Here is a 16,178-nt window from a genome sequence, read left to right on the forward strand (position 1 = left end):
ACAAAGGAAAGGGATCTGATGATGCTCCTTCTACAGAGGCAAAAACCACCTTAGATGAAGGTGGAGATGTGTACTTGGCTTCTTCAAGTACACATGTAGATCATGAGGCATGGTTGATTGACTTAGGTGCATCCTTTCACTTCACTCCCCATAGAGAGTGGTTTTGTGAATATGAGAAATATGATAGTGGTGATGTCTTCTTGGGGGATGACAGCAAGGCTAGAATCGTTGGTTGTGGAAAAGTATAGTTGAATTTGCAAGGTGGAAGGGTTAGAACACTTCCGGGTGTTCCGCATATTCTTGCATTAGCCAGAAATCTAATTTCTTTAAGCAAGCTCGATGATGCAGGTGTAAAAATAGTGATTGAGAAGGATACCTGCAATATGGTTCGGGGAGAACTGGTATTGATGCGGGGAGTTCGGATTGGAACTCTGTACAAGCTGCAAGGTAGCACTATTGTTGATGGGTGCAACAATTCTGTGTTTCCTGAAAGTGGAGCAGAAAATATAGTGGTCTTTGGAGAGAAGACCATGCTGTGGCATTGTTAGCTCTGCTACATGCTTGGACATTTTGAGGGTCAAAGGCAGGCCCGGCCGTGCTACTGCTATTCAAAGAAAACTTGTATCATTCATCCTCCTCGCTCCCTTCACTCCGCTCATACCCTCATAACTCCCACCATATCTGTTCTTCCTCCAAAGCTCGACTCAAGCCCTTGTTTCCTCAAGCCCAAGCGCTAAAACCTAAGCCCCATGCAACTGTGATCGCATGACCGAGCGCTTTCGCAAGCCCTTTTCCACGTCACATCCGGCGAAAATATATGCGCTGATCATCCACTAACTGATCATTTTTGAGATGATCGGAAGTCATTCGCTTTCCCCCGCTGCCGTAACTTAACCGCATGTTAACTCGCGATAAAGGTGGTTTCCGCCGTGTCCCGTCATCCACGTGTCGCGTGATGAATAGGATCGCGCGACCGTGTACGATTACCACTCAAGCTCCATTAGCGGTGCGATAAATATCGCCCACCGCCGAAATCGCCTTCCCTGCGCATTAACCGCCCACGCATCTCTTCTGCCCGATAGTTGTTGGATCTGCCCGCTCGAGATCCAACGGCTCACGATCGTCTGCTCCCGTTTCTCCCGATATCTCCCACTAAGCCATATCTGTCATCCATTTGTACGATCCAACAACCGATATCTATCCTCCACCTGCTCGTACATCCTCCATGAAGTCAACACACCTTGGTCATGCCGTGCACCTGAAGGATGACAACGATCATCTACTAGGTACCCGACGCATTTCATCTCCAACAACTGCATTCAAGAAACAGAATGGCTGAGCGAAAAAAGGACAATCCTGGAGCAGTTAAATTCATTTAACAGTCATGAAAGTTCATCTATGCTACACTCCACCTACTCCAGAAGGACAACAGAGCATCCGAGAAGATCAAATCCATTCACTGAAGCAGGTAGAACGCACCAAGACTCCATCAGACAGTTAAAGCGGTTGGTGGTCAATTATGACCCCTCCACGCATAGAACATCAACATACATTTGTAATCAAACTTTATATATACCCAGAAAATAGATGTAATTAGGGTTGATGGTTGTTGTTTTGATGTAAAGTTCAACTTCTAGAGACTGTAACTACTTTGTTTCTTGCAGCGTCTGGTCTTCATTTTTAGCTAATACAAGCGTCTTTTACTGTTAATTGCTCACTTTCAATTTCTACTCTATCCTAGGCTGTGCCTATTATGCATTTGTTCATGTGCTCTTGATATTTAGCATTAGAGGGGCTGTCATCCCACCTCTGTGTTGAAGTCTGGTATGTATCATTGAATGTGTTATGTAGGTTTCTATTTACTTAATGCCAGAGAGCTATCATCCTATCTGTGCCTTAGGAAACAGATTTGCAGAACTCCTTACTGGTTGTAGCTGGCCATCACATGGTCTTGTGCATCTACTGGTGTGGTCAGTATTCTCCATGTACACCTAATCCTAAAACTGTGAGTAATTGGTGGTCTAAAGCCTTGTAGTCTGGGGGTGTTCACCCATGTCTGGAGTTAAGCATAGTAGAAGTGGTTATCTGGCTTGGACAAGCGTCATTCCTTCCATTCATCCATTTCCAACATTTTTGTTGAGTTTGTAATGTTCCCGAGCATCTATGAGCTACAACCTAGGAGAGTTTCTTGGGGTGATAACATTAATTGGCACCATTGCCGGGGAGAGGAGATTGAAGCTCAGCTTCCCTAGGAGACGACACAGTTCTAGATTTTGATGATAGACAAAGTCTGGGCACATTTATGGTTGTAATCATTTATCTAGCGACTCCACTGGAGGAAGACCAACCTTTGGCGACTCCACATTTCAGTCCTGGCTCAGTTCGTGAGACACACTCGAAGAAATCCTCAGAAATCACCATCTGTTCTAGTGCCTGAACCTGAGAAGATTGTTAACCTGAAGAAAACATCACAGAAAGGAGCATCAAGATTAGGTAAGCCCAAGAAATCTTATTTGTCTCTACATGAGAAGTTTTTAGCTAAAGATACACAGTTTGAGGATCTAGATCCCAGTATTGCTAGTGAAGAAACACCTACAGAGATTCATAAAGCTCCTTGTCCTTTTAGTTCCCCTTTGAATCTCAGTCTAAAGAAAGCTTCCCATACAGTCCATAACATCCCTTTGTCTCTGTCATCCATTTCATTGTTTCATATTGCTCAATCTACCAGTATCCTTTCACATACCCCAGTGATGGCAGGACAGCAAGAACCTATGAAGATGGAAAGAATTATTGCTGCTAGGTATGGACACCTGGTCTTGCCCGTTCCTTTGAATCCCATGCCTGTGGGAGAATATCAGAAATACATGCCTAAGTTCACTGGTACAGAGGGAGTAACAACTGAAGAACACCTTGAATCTTTTTACAGCTATGCTGATAACTTGGATATAAGTGAAAATGATGTGTGGATCAGAGTTTTTGTACAGAGCCTTGATGGAGAGGCTAGAAAGTGGCTCAAAGAGTTGCCCCCTAGATCTATTGCTGCTATTGAAGCCTTATATGAAGCATTCTTGAAGCACTAGGGAGATAAAAAAGACTTGCTGTATTACCATACTGAGTTTGGTAACTTGAAGAGGGAGAAGGGGGAATCACTGCCTAATTTTAATAAAAGATTCAATCGTATGTATAATAAGATACCAGCTGAGGTAAAGCCTACCCCCACCTCTGCCAAAGTTTCCTATGCCAGTGCCTTTGACTCTGATTTCTGTTTGTTGTTGAGAGAAAGAAGATGTGCTACTCTGGCTGACATGTAGGATGCAGCACTAGAAGTAGAGTCTAATATTATGGCTGCAGAAAAGATCAGGAGTCATGCTGATAGAAGAAGGCAGAGAAGTGAGGCTTCTTCTTCCTCTGCTTCATATTTAGAGCCTAAATTAGATAAAATGACTGGAATGATAGAGTCATTGGCTGTTGAGATAGCTAAGCTGAAGGTTGAATAAAACTCAGGAAAGACAAAGCTCCCAAATACATTTTCTCCAAGAAATCCAAATCCATTCAGAAGAGCGAATGAACAGCTACAAATAATTCAGAGGGGTAAAGAAGCTAACGAAGATTAGAAGGCTAAAGCTCCTTTTCAAAATGTGGTCATGGAGGAGGAGCAAATTTAAGATGAGGATGAAATTAATTGTATGGGAGATAAAGGCAGTGCTCCATTTTTGACCTTCGCTGCGTATGAAGAATCTTTGATACAGGAACAAGATAGTCAAAGGTGGGACAGAGAGGCTGTTCTACAAACTGAGGAGCAGCAAAGATATCATCTAAGATCACAAGCAAACAATGCCAAGGAGAATCCTGCCCAAAGAGCTGTTGTCCAAACTGAGTTACGGAACAACAAACAGAGATGACCAGCAACTGATCCAGTCATCCTCAAAGCACCAGTTCAAGAGGTAAGAGGTTCTGACAAGTTACCTCCCTCTTTCAACTTTGAATCAGAAGTTCAGAAGTTAAAAATATCTGTGCCTCTGGTAGAGTTGTTAAAGAGTGAAGTGTTTAGAAAACCTATCCTCGAGGCTCTTGAGCTAAAAGCCATACAAACCTCCAATGACTCTGTCAATTTTCAAGATGATAGGCTTGCAGCTGTGCTTAGCCCAATGACTGAAACTGCTGATAATAGTTCTCCATATTTTTATGTCTCCTTAACTATTCATGATAAAATCCTCCACAATTGCCTGCTGGACATGGGAGCTAGCCACAATATGATGCCTAAAGCCATCATGGAAGAGCTAGGCCTTGACATCACCAGACCATATCATGATTTATTCTCTTTTGATTCAAGGAAAGTAAAATGCCTAGGATTGATCAAAGACCTAGCCATTACCCTAACTCAGCTGCCCATGAAGAGCATGATGATGGATATTGTGGTAGCAGATATCCCTCCCAAGTTTGGCATGCTGTTGTCCAGAGGGTGGATTAAGAGACTGGGTGGGACATTGTAGAATGATTTATCTTATGCCACTGTCCCAGTTTTTGGAGGAGAAAGCAGGAGATTGTACAGAGAAGCACAACTGGCATACATCATCAGTGATGAGAAGAATCCTTCCAATCATCCCATTTATGCTGTGGATACCGATTTTGGAGCATGTATTCTCCAAATAGAAGAATCTCGGAAGGCCTCAATGCAGCTCAAGAAAGCAATTGTTTAGGCGGAGGAGGAGCAGATTGAAGATGATGATGAAGTGAACAGATTCTTGCAAGTCATTGATGAATTTTCTGAAATGTAAATTGACCAAGATAATGAAGCTTTAGAAGAAGACCCCCAATTCCAGCTTAGAAATAAAATTGGCAAAGATGGCATGGTCCAACTTCCTAGCAATCATATTCCTAAGGGTCCAATTCCTCTAGAAAGACTATTTGACCACAATGATGTGACTTACAAGGTTGCCCAAAAAGAAGATCAATCTGCAGTCTGTAAGCATGATATAGGGAGTCGAGGTAAGCCTAGATGCATAAATCTGTCCACTCATCTGTCTGCTGACCAAAATATTGAATACTGCAATTTAATGAAGTAATTTGCTGATGATTTTGCTTGGGAATATACTGGCCTGAAAACACTTGAAAAAAAGATCATTCCACATAAAATTCCTTTACAGAAAGACACCATCCCTTTCAAATAGAAGTTGAGGCCAATAAACCCTTTGCTCCTTCCTCTGACTGAAGAAGAACATAATGAGGAAGAAGACATGGCAAAAAGGATCGCTGATTTAACATAAGTGCATCAGATCAGAGAATAGCTGACTGAAAGGTCTATAGCACATCAAAATAAGATCAAGCATGCTTTTGACAAAGGGACAAAATCAGATGATTTTCAGGTTGGAGACTTGGTCCTGAAGTGGGATGCACTGAAAGAAAAGAAAGGCAACCATGGGAAGTTTTATGCTTTCTGGACAGGGCCTTTTATCATTTCTCAGATTCAAGGGAACAATACCTTCATGCTAACAAACATGGAAGGAGAAGTAGTTTTTGATGGCCCAGTTAATGGGTGTCTTCTAAAATTTATGTTGTTTAAGGTCTTTTGGCCTTAAAGTTGTAAATATTTTATTTTATCAGTGTTAGTGTACGATCAGTCAGACTCCATGCCCAATGGAACACTAGGAATGTTGCTAATTTGTTTTTATCAGAAAGGCATTGATCTACAGGTTCTTGAGACCTCACAGGGAGGATCTCATCCCCAAAAGGAGCTAGTGTTAGCTCTGCTACATGCTTGGACATTTTGAGGGTCAAAGGCAGGCCCGGCCGTGCTACTGTTGTTCAAAGAAAACCTGTATCAGTCATCCTCTTTTCTCCCCTCTCTCCGCTCACACCCTCATAACTCCTGCAATATTTGTTCTTCCTCCAAAGCTCGACTCAAGCCCTTGTTTCCTCAAGCCCAAGCGCTAAAACCTAAGTCCCATGCAACTATGATCTCATGACCGAGCGCTTTCGCAAGCCCTTTTCCACATCACATCCGAAGAAAACATATGCGCTGATCGTCCACCGTCTGATCATTTCTGAGATGATTGGACGTCATTTGATTTACCCTATTGATGTAACTTAACCACATGTTAACTTGCGATAAAGGTGGTTTCCACCGTGTCCCATCATCCACGTGTCGCGTGATGAATGGGATCGCGCGATCGTGTACTTTTACCGCTCAAGCTCCATTAGCGGTGCGATAAATACCACCCGCTGCTAAAACCACCTTCCCCGCGCATTAACCCCCCACGCATCTCTTCCGCTTGATAGCCATTGGATCTGCTTGCCCGAGATCCAACGGCTCACGATCGTCTGCTCCCGTTTCTCTCGATATCTCCCGCTGAGCCATATCCGCCGTCCATCTGTGCGATCCAACGACCAATATCTATCCTCCACCCGCTTGTACATCCTCCATGAAGTCAACACACCTTGGTCATGCCGTGCACCTGAAGGACGACAAAGATCATCTACCAAGTACCCAGAGCATTTCATCTCCAATAACTGCATTCAAGAAACAGAATGGCTAAGCGGAAAAAGGAAAAACCTGGAGTAGTTAAATTCATTTAACAATCATGAAAGTTTATCTATGCTACACTCCACCTACTCGAGAATGACAACAGAGCAACCGAGAAGATCAAATTCATTCACTAAAGCAGGCAGAATGCAACAAGAATCCATTAGATAGTTAAAGCAGTTGGTGGTCAATTATGACCCCTCCACGCATAGAACAACAACATACCTTTGTAATCAAACTCTATATATATCTAGAAAATAGATGTAATCAGGGTTGATGGTTGTTGTTTTGATGTAAGGTTCAACTTTTGGAGACTGTAACTACTTTGATACTTGCAGCATCTGGTCTTCATTTTAAGATAATACAAGCTTTTTTTGTTGTTAATTGCTCACTTTCCATTTCTACTCTGTCCTAGGTTGTGCCTCTTATGCATTTGTTCATGTGCTCTTGATATTTAGCATTAGAGGGGTTGCCATCCCACCTCTGTGTTGAAGTCTAGTATGTAACATTGAGTGTGTTATGTCGGTTTCTATTTACTTAATTCCAGAGAGCTATCATCCTGTCTGTGCCTTAGGAAATAGATTTGCAGACCTCCTTACTGGTTGTAGCTGGCCATCACATGGTCTTGTGCATCTGCTGGTGTGGTCAGTATTCTCCATGTACACCTAATCCTCAAACTGTGAGTAATTGGTGGTCTAAAGCCTTATAGTCTGGGGGTGTTCACCCATGTATGGAGTTAAGCATAGTAGAAGTGGTTATCTGGCTTGGACAGACATCATTCCTTCCATTCATCCATTTCCAATTTTTTTGTTGAGTTTGTAATGTTCCTTAGCATCTCTGAGCTACAACCTAGGAGAGTTTCTTAGGGTGATAACAGGCATCAAAGGCTTGGACGTATTAGAGAGAAGGGCCTTCAAATACTTCATGGTAATGGTATGAGTAATATCTCTATGGATTTTGATTTCTGTGAAAATTGTGTATATGGGAAGCAGAATCAGGTGATTTTCCCCTCTGGTGGTAAGAGGGCAAAACAAATATTAGAGCTTGTGCACAGTGATGTGTTTGGACCTGTGAAGGTTCCATCACTGGGTAATTCTGTGTACTATGTATTATTTATACATGACTTCTCAAGGAATACATGGATATATTTCCTTAAGAAGAAATCTGCAGTCTTTGACAGGTTTAAAGAATTTAAGGCTTTGGTGGAAAACCATACAGATAAGAAGATAAAGGTGTTGAGGTCAGATAACGGTGGAGAGTTTTGCAGCAAGGAATTTAAGAATTTTGTAAGAAGTGTGGTATAGCATGACAGAAGACTACTCCATACACACCTAAGAAAAATGGAGTTGCAGAAAGAATGAACAAGACGTTGATGGAAAGGGCAAGAAGCATGCTCAGTGGTGCCGTGTTAGGACAAGAATTATAGGAAGAGGTGGTGGAGATAGCATGTTACCTGGTCAATAGATCACCTTCATCAGCGTTGGAGGATAAGACTCCATAAGAGGTATGGACTGGTAAGATACCCTCTCTTTCACATTTGAGGGTATTTGGATGTGATGCATATGTACATGTTCTAAAGAAGAAAAGGACCAAGTTGGATAGTAAATCTGAAAAGTGCATTTTTATTAGGTATAAGGATGGTTTAAAGGATTATAGGCTTTGGAACCCAGTAACAAGGAAGGTTGTGTACAACTGAGATGTGGTGTTCAGAGAGGTGAAAGATATTATTAAACATGAAGTCCAACCAAAGGAACCTGAGAAGATAGAGTTTGAGCTTAAGGAGGAAGAATTAGACTCTACATCAGAAGAGGAATAACAAGATGAAGAGCCACAAACTCCAGGTGTAATAAGATCAGTTCGAGAAAGAAGGCAACCAGAAAGGTATAGTCCATCTTCTTTCTATTCAAAGTTTGACTTATTTATTATTGATGATGATCCCAAAATTATGAAGGAAGTAGTAGATTCAGAGGGTGGAAAACTCTGGAAAGAGGCCATGGTTGATGAAATGGCATCGTTGGACAAAAATGAGGCATGGGATCTGGTGGAGTTGCCAGCTGGAAGGAAACCCATTGGCAGAAAATGGGTGTTCAATAAGAAGACAAATGCAGAAGGAAAGGTGGAGAAATACAAAGCTCTATTGGTAGCAAAAGGTTGTTCCCAGGTGTCAGGAATTGATTTTGGTGATATTTTTTCTCTCGTTGCCAAGGTAGCTTCTATTAGATTACTTTTATCTGTTGCTGTGGCTTTTGGTTTTGAGGTAGAATAGATGGATGTGAAGACAACATTTCTTCACGGGGATCTGGAAGAGGATATCTACATGAATCAACCTGAACGATTTTTGGTGAAGGGTAAGAAAGAACTGGTATGCAAGTTAAAGAAGTCTCTGTATGGGTTAAAACAATCACCAAGGATATGGTATCATAAATTTGATACATTTATATGGGGACTTGGCTTCACCAGAAGCAAAGAAGATCACTGTGTGTATTTTAAATTAATTGGTGACAGTGTTATTTATCTCGTCTTGTATGTGGATAATATGTTGCTGGTTGGAAATGAAAAAGAAATTATCTAAGATTTGAAGACCCAATTGTCCTCCAAATTCGACATGAAAGATCTTGGTGCTGCAAACTATATTTTGGGAATGGAAATTAAAAGATATCGGGCAAAGAGGAAGCTCTGGTTAAACTATAGGAAGTATGTCGAGACAACACTGCAGAGGTTTAATATGCAGGATAGTAAACCGGTGAAGGTTCCTATTCCTATTGGTGTAAAGTTATCTGCTGAACAGTGTCCCAAGACACAAGAAGAGGAAGTGGACATGTCCCGTGTTCCATATGCAAGTGTAGTTGGTAGCCTGATGTATGCAATGGTCTATAATAGACCAGAAATTGCACATGCAGTGGGAGTATTGAGTAGGTTTATGTCAAAACCAGGAAAGGAGCATTGGACAGCAGTGAAGTGGGTTTTCAGGTATTTTTGTGGCACTAGTGATTATGGTTTGTGCTACCAAGGAAGACGAGGATTGGACATAGTTTTGGATATCCATGGCTTTGTTGATGCATACTGGGTTGGAGCTCTAGACCAGAGAAGATCTACAAGTGGGTATGTGTTTAACCTATTTGGAGGTGCAATCCATTAGATGAATAAGAACAAATATGTAGTGGCATTATCAACTACAGAGGTAGAATACATGGTAGCCACTCATGCAAGAAAGGAAGCAGTTTGGTTGCAGAGATTGTGTTCAAGTATGGGGTTAGTACAGGGAGGTATAAGGATAGACTATGACAGCCAAAGTGCAATTTTCTTGGCAAAGAACCGTGCATATCATTCAAAGACAAAGAAAATTGATGTTCAGTATCACTTTGTGAGGGATATGATAGAAGACAAAATGGTGTTGCTGGTAAAGGTGGACACTTTGAAGAATACTACAGATGCATTGACAAAATCCGTGAGCTCTAAGAAGTTCTCTTGGTGTAAAGAAACAATGGGTGTTGTAGGGATGGATAAATGACTAAGCTCTCCTGTGGCCCCCTATGGAAAGAAAACAACAAGTGGGATAATTTATTTTGTGTTATATTCTTTCCACAACTAGACCACGTAGTTAACCGAGGGTTTAGAGGGGGGATGGAGCCCTCCATTCGTTGCATCGATTGCGTAGCGGGGGGTCACAGGGGGTTTGAGGGGGGTGGGTAGCCCCCCTCTAAGGGATCTGGGGTAGTGCCCCAGGAATATTTTTTTTGGACCCTATATTAGGTTGGGCAGACCTACCTATGGTTTTGTGCATGGTTTTCGCAAATGGTGTTGGACACGATGGTTTTCGGTCCATGGTTTTGGACGCGATGGTTTTCGGTCCATGGTATTGGATGCTTCGACATGTATAAATATGTATTGTACGATTGAAAGGAACATAATGAAAAATCAATGTAGTAGTCCCGGTTTTGGGATCAGGGGAAAATCTCTATGTATATGTGTTATGCTCTCGCATTGTTTATTTTTTGTGTTTTAGAATTCATTTGTAGGTAATTTCTGTACAAGGTTAAAATTGACAGTTTGAACTATCTAGCATCCTCGCTAAAGCACATGGAGGAGTGGCGAGAGGACACTATGCAGGCATAGGAACCACACAGAAAATTCTGTTAACATGATTGTGGTGACCAATGATGCATAAGGATTATAAGGTGTATAGCAGGGCATGCAATGCTTGTTACAGGATGGGGAAGCCAATGCAAAGGGGTGAACTACCCTTAAACCCAAAAATTTCGTTGCAGGTGTTTGAAAAATGGGTGATTGATTTTGTGGGTCCCGATACAGTCACCAGGGAAAAAGACGGGTGCGCGGTACATTCTTACTGTGACCGAGTATTTGACAAGATGGGCGGAAGCACAATCAGTCAAAGACTGTATCGCTGCTATAGCCGTGAAGTTCCTTTTTGAGTTTGTATTGACTCAATTTGGGTGTCCTAAGATATGCATGAGCGACAGGGGTATGTATTTCTTGAATTAAACAATTGCCACAACGCTTGAAGAATTCCAGGTTTATCATCAGAAGAGTATGTCCTATCATCCTCAAGGTAATGGTATGGTTGAAGCATTCAATAGGATCTTGGAGAACATGCTAATGAAGGTCTACAACACAAAAAGGAATGATTGGGATGTACACATGCCAACAGTCCTATGGGAATATAGGACAACATGTAAAAAGTTGACAGGCCAAACTCCATTCAAGTTGGTCTAGGGGATCGAGGTTATGATGCCCATGGAATATATTGTGCCAAGTTTATGGATTGCAGCACTGACTCAGATGGCGGATCGCGAGACTATGGAGGACTACCTCGGGCAGTTGCCAGGATTAGGGGAAGACCGATTTTTAGTAGGATTTCACCAACAGGTGCAAAAGGAGTGTGAGAAGGCCTGGCATGATCAAAATATTAAGCTGCACACCTTCAAGGTGAATGATTTAGTGTTACTTTATGATAGAAAATTCACAAAATTTCCTGGGAAGTTGCAAATACATTGATTAGGACCCTATGTAGTCAAGGAAATTACATATGGTGGCACAGTTCAGCTCGTGAATCTGAATGGGGAATTTTTTCCCGATAGATTCAATGGAAGTCAAGTGAAGTTGTATAACAGGGATCCTACCCATGAACATTGACTACATGATGGCGGCATATTCTTAGTACTCCAGGAAGCTGCAAGGAAGTATGGGACTATAAACTAAACTACCCAAAAAATGTAGTAACGAAGTAAGGGGGCTATGTGATGGAAGCGAGAAGGACGCCAGGAGGAGCTGCACTAAGAGGGATGTGCCATGGAGGATGGTGTCATGTAGCAGTGTCGAAAAATAGTTGTAGGGTGCACTGAAGGTGATTGGATGGTGAAATTTCCATTAGAAGGAGTGGGTAAGCTACATTTATGGTGCAAATATTCACTTCCACCAAAGATGCATTTATGATAGAAATTTGGAGGGAATGGTCGGTTTTGAATTCAAATTCGCTTATAAATCTGGAAAGCTAGCCAGCATTAGAACAATTTTCTTTCAAAGAATTTTCCTTAACCGTTGTTGCTAGAGAGATTACTGTATGTATGAGAATATTTGGGAATAAATTATAGCCCAACTAGAATTCGCCAGCTTACTTGAGTGGCATCGAGAGATCACCTTTGAGAGAATGACGACCACTAACCCCGCAAAAGCTACAGTCCTTGAAGTTTTGTAGGTAATGGAAACAACACCCTCTATACCTACGGCACCAAGGTCACCTAGGCCTTAGCCATCTTCTGCTAAGAAGAAAAAAATAAGTGCAACAAGTTCTAGTGCACCAATCGCTGAGGAAAAACCCCCAAGAGATTCGCCAAAAGGGGAAAATGGATAAGTCAAAGCAACCACATGAGCCCCTAGATCTTGATGAAGAAGAGCTTCGCGATGGAATTGAGGATATGGAAGTTGAAGAGGGTGAGCTTATGAATCGACTCCTGAGGTATATCCCACCACAAAAAGGCAAAGCAAAGGTACCAAAAGAGCCAGATACTACCAAGTTTATGGTTTCTACACCACTTCTACCAGAGAAGGTGGTATTTGAAGGCGTGCTCTTAGGGCGCATTCCTATGCTCAAAATAGAAGATTGGGATCTAGCGGATGATGAGAAATTCCCCCAGCTAGCTCCGAATAAGTATTTGGCGCAGATTTACTATGAGGGGACCAGAGTAATGCAACTAGAGATAATGAAATAGGTTTCGGGGGTTGCAAAGGCAGGATTTCTAAATTTGTTGTACGTGCTGTATTTTAGCTGAACAAACATCAACTCAGTTTGTGTTCGATAATTGGTTACCTTGGTGCATGATGGGTGTCTCTGGTTGGGAGAACCCATCCCTTTTACGGATATCAACTCAGTCTATGTTCAATAATTTCTTACCTTGGTGCATGATGGGTCTCTCTAGTTGGGAGAAACCAACCCTTTTATGGATATGATGATCCATCAGATCACTATCTTTCCCCATCAAGGGGTGGAACTAGTAGAGGCATTTGGAAAAATCAAAGAAAAAAACTCACAGGCCAATTTAAGAGTGAGTTCATCTTAGTGAAGAAGTCACACAAATATTCCATCCTCTCCATTATAGACAAGGTGGTACAATTTTCCGTTGAGATCTTGACCCGCAAGATCATGCAGAAATGTCGTGGGGATGAGGTTCCGACACTGGTAATTTCACTAGCTGCACAATGTAATAAGGGTGTGCAATGCAACTAGGCACAGTACCTCTGCAAGGAGTTTTTGGGAAACTACTGGGAGGCCCAAGATGACGCAAAGGAATTTCACGATGCTTGGCTGCTACTATTGACTGTGCTACTCACATGGAGGCTGCTAGAAGATAGTCAATTCCCTCCACAAGAACCTGATTTACCAGGAGCTATGAAGTTCGCTTTGCTATGGGCAACAAAGGACCCTTTGTGGGTCACGGAGACTAAAATGGTTTGGTTTCTGGTTGATATGGATCTCTACATGTGTTACAGATCCATTTGGGCACATCAAATCCCAAAATTTAGATCAGTGATTTAGGACTCATCAAACCCTAAAATCAGTTGTTTCATGCCCTAAACAAGTCAACCCTTTGAATGCCTCCTTACCAGACTATTTCATGACTTGAAGACATCCAGAAATTGCCTCTAAAAGGACTAACGCAGGTAAGCCCTTATGAAGGTGCGCTACAGAGCAGCTAAGTCCACTACTAGGGTGCTCTACAGAGCACTTAGGCTTCCTTTTACTTGCATTGGGCAAGAATGAGCGAAATTCACATAGGGTTTGGGAATATTCTTATCTTGTGGAGTCATCTAGAAGTTTCCATGTATTATCAACTGCTATGAGCTCGAAACTGTGTCAAATTGCCTCTTGAAATGGCTTACTATCACTAGCGCAGGCTTGTGAGGGACACAGTGCACTGCAGAGCATCTCTAGCTTAGAGACAATGCTCTGAAGTGCACCGTATCCCACTCTGCGCTACACTGATCCTCCTAGGATTAGTTTCCCACCTTCGGAAAGAGTTTTTTCCAATTTTTCTCTGTTTGTTTGCTTGCTGATTGATTAATGAATGTCATGTCTCAGAGAACAAATTTTATCTCCTTTTCCAGCCCTACTTTGATTTGATTGATTAATGTTTCTTTAATTTTTTCTTTTTCATTATTAGTCTATAGTCAAAGTTAGAATATAGTTTATTAATCTTCATTTGAAAGAAAGTGTTGTAAAGTCTTATTTTCCTTCGAAACAGAACTATCGTAAAAGTCTTCGTTCTTACGAAATATTGATTGATTGTATGTGCATATTTCCTTTTTGTTCATCATAACATTAAGGGATTCGAAAAGAAAAAATTGCATCATTCATATTGTAGTTTGTGAATGCTTGAAAGGAATAGCTAGGGAAATTGCATTATATGTGCTCTTTTCTCTTTGTCAAAGATCTATTTGCTCTATCCCTACTAGCTAAGAATTTCATTGTTAAATTGAATGGAAAGAATGCTTATCATATTAGTTGCATTTTATTAATTGCAAACATACATCACGTGGTGAACCTTGAAAGGCAAATTCTAAAGAATATCAACTTAAAATTTATCTGAATTTACCTAATAGAGCATTGTCACCTGACAAAAAACATTTAGAGGTCTAGGCTAGATATGTGTTTCGGTGTCATAAAACAAAGCAGTTGTCGCTAACTTTTCTACAATACATCCCAAGTATGATACCTCATTCCATGTACATTAGTATATCATAGCTCATCCACGTACCTTTGGGTATATAGGGTGGTGTTACAGTACGTAAAGTATATGGGAATGCTCTCACTGTGTGGTTTTGCATTAGATAACACTTATATGGATTGAGCCTCACGTACTTTCGGGTATATATGGGAGGAAAGACTAGGTTGCTATCCATCCTTAGGTAACCAAGTCGACCACCTTGTACACTGTGATACACTGAACATAGCATTCAGGGAGATTGCCTACCCGTACTTCTCGGTTTGCCTGGGAGGTATTCTACAGTTCGCAGTTGCTTGGTAAATATTTTTCCTAGATTATCCCTATTTTGTTTTGTTATGTTACTTTGATTAAAATAAAATTAATTTACTGTGGATAACATCCTCCATGCTCTCTCCTTAGTTGATCTTAGGTTGAAACATATGGAGACAAATTCGGCATCCACCTATCAAGGAATTCCTTTTGATGGGAATCCTAGTCATTTTCCTCCTTTCAGAAATATTGGTGCTCCTTATATTGCTACATTATCCCTACCAGGATTTACCATTGGCTTGCTAGTATGGTTGTTTTCAACCTCCTTGGTTCAAAATGTCGTGATTTCTCCACAATCGAGTACACCTCCAACTGGACAAAATCAACCTCCAGTTGATCCTAAAGTTGACCCTTTGCCTTATTCCTCAGTTGTTTCTTCATCCCCTTCTTCATCTTCACCTAGAGAAAGTATTGGTACTAGTAACCAGGTGGCTAAGAAGAATAAAAAAGGGAAGAAGAACAAGAAGAAGCAAATTCAACAGAGGGGAAACCAGGCAACCATTGCTTTGAATGCAACTTCTGGAGATCATGTTGGTGACACACCATCAACTAGTGGTAGTAAAGTTCATGGAAAGAAGGCTAAAGTTAAGTTTCCATGTAGGTTATGTGAAGGGAATCACCCCATTCACCTTTGTCCCTATCTGGATGAATCCAAAAAAGAGTTGGATAACCCTCCTGCTTCACCGCAACGACTTCCATCTGGTTGCAGAAAACTCTCCCTAAATCCTTCACTAGTTGATGAATTGACTGACCAAAATCAACCATCGATCGAACCCACTCTCTTTGAAAGTGAATCCTATGAGTCTATACCCGACCTAAATTAATAGGTCAAGGAAGTAGTTGACTTGATTTCACCTTCAGTTAAATCGTACCTTTCCCGAAGAGAGTGAATATGATACCACTCAGGTTCTTTTTGTTTCTTCAGATTCAAATGAGCTTAGGGGCAATCTGCCTATTCCATCAAGACAGGAGGAAAATCCTCCTGTTCTCATAACTCAAGGGGTTAATTCTCCCTTTTCTACAGGACCCCCTCCAAGTAGTCTGGTCACTTCCTTTGATTTGAATCGACAGGCAAGATTTCGTCTTCCTTCTTATGTGCCTTT

Source organism: Pinus tabuliformis, chromosome X (assembly GCF_031772625.1).
Source record: "Pinus tabuliformis cultivar Carrire ecotype Pingquan chromosome X, CPIR1, whole genome shotgun sequence".
NCBI lineage: Eukaryota > Viridiplantae > Streptophyta > Pinopsida > Pinales > Pinaceae > Pinus > Pinus tabuliformis.